A 1,845-nucleotide genomic window follows, 5' to 3' on the forward strand; every position below is an offset into this window, starting at 1 on the left:
ACTGTTTAGGTTTATGTGTAGAATTATTGTCACTAATATTCTATGAAGAAAATATAAAATAGGGTAAAAGAAAAGCATGACTGTCATTCATTTATGGAGTGTGGTGATGTAGCACTTTATTTTTTAACGTATTCTTATTGATTTCAGAGAGGAAGGGAGAGGGAGAGAGAAACAGAAAAATCAATGATGAGAATCATTGATTGGCTGCCTCCTGCACGCCCCCTACTGGGGACTGAGCCTGCAACCTGGGCATGTGCTCTGACTGAAGGTCAAACCAGTGACCTCTTGATTTTTGGGCAGATGCTCAACCACTGAGCAACACCGGCTGGGCAAGCAATTATAATTTTTAACAAATGTGCAATGACTCATTTTTCATTGACTTTACAAAATTACCTTATTTCAAATACCAGTTTCTCGCATTCTCTTTCATCCTCACTTAAAAGTCCCCAAATTAATAAGCAGAAACTGGAATTGAGGCAGTTATTCAAAGAATGTGCCTTCATTGTCATAGCTCACACTAACGCAGACAAGACAAAGCATAAATATTACAGTGACTCCTTATTTAAAGGACAAGGGCAGAAACTCAAAGGTTTGAAACTAATGTATTCTCCCAGCGGTACATCTTGAATATAAAGCAAAAGGATGTTGCTGAACTTGCTGAACTATTGCCAATCACTTGTCTCAGCCTTAGTTTTAATACTTGTTTGTATTCATAGACTTTCCCAGTGAATAAAAAACTCTTTCTGTGCTCTGTTAAGTAAATATCTATACTAGAGGCCCAGTGCACGGATTCGTGCACCAGTGGGATCCCTTGGCCTGGCCTGTGGGGATCGGGCTGAAACCGGCTCTCTGATATCCTCTGAGGGGTTCCGGATTGTGAGAGGGCACAGGCCAGGGAGGGGTCCTGGGAGGGCTCCGTGTGTGTCCATCCCGTCTTGCCCAGTCCCGATTGACTGGACCCCAGCAGCAAGCTAACCTACCAGTTGGAGCGTCTGCCCCCTGGTGGTCAGTGCACATCATAGCGATTGGTCGAATGGTTGAACGAATGGTTGGACACTTAGCATATTAGGCTTTTATTATGTACTAGGATATATTTAGTGCATATCACTCTAGGCTAAAAATGATTTTTTGAATTAAATATCCAGCTTGTCTGAATTCATCAAATTAAAATCATGTAAGCTCTCCAATTTAATTTACTTCACATTGTTGTATGAGCATGTATCTTAAATTTTTAAACCAGTAATAAGAGATCTCTAGTGTTATGTTTTAATAAGAATAATAAATATATATAGACTTCAAGTGATCATACATTGGTGGTTTTTAATATATTGAATTAACTTTCTCCTGTTTATTCTCATGACTGATGTGGTAGAGGAACAAAATGGTGCATATAAGAAATGAATCCATGATTTTGCCATTCAGAGAGAGCCATTATGTATATATCCTTCTTTAACCCCTTCATTTAAAAGTCCATTTTATGCAGTTTTAGATAAAAGAGTATATGAATAAGCTATATAACTATAAACATGTGCCATTTCGCTCTTTTCATGACTTTTTTTTATGTCAGTAGGTCCTCCACCTTAGATTGTATTTTCTCTTGACCAAAAAATGATATTTATTGAATAAGCCCAAAATTATATATGTTATGATGTTTATTTGAAAACCTACGGAATTGTTTCTTTTAACTAACAATGGTGTTTGATATAGTCTCATTTTTTGAAAAAAACATAGACTTATTATAATGGGCTAAGTATTAAGTTCACTGCTTAAAATACCCTATATCTCTCCCATGAGAGAAGACAAATGCCATATATCATGTAATATATATATATATATATATATATA

This window comes from Myotis brandtii, unplaced genomic scaffold (genome assembly GCF_000412655.1).
Source record: "Myotis brandtii unplaced genomic scaffold, ASM41265v1 scaffold612, whole genome shotgun sequence".
NCBI classification, from domain to species: domain Eukaryota; kingdom Metazoa; phylum Chordata; class Mammalia; order Chiroptera; family Vespertilionidae; genus Myotis; species Myotis brandtii.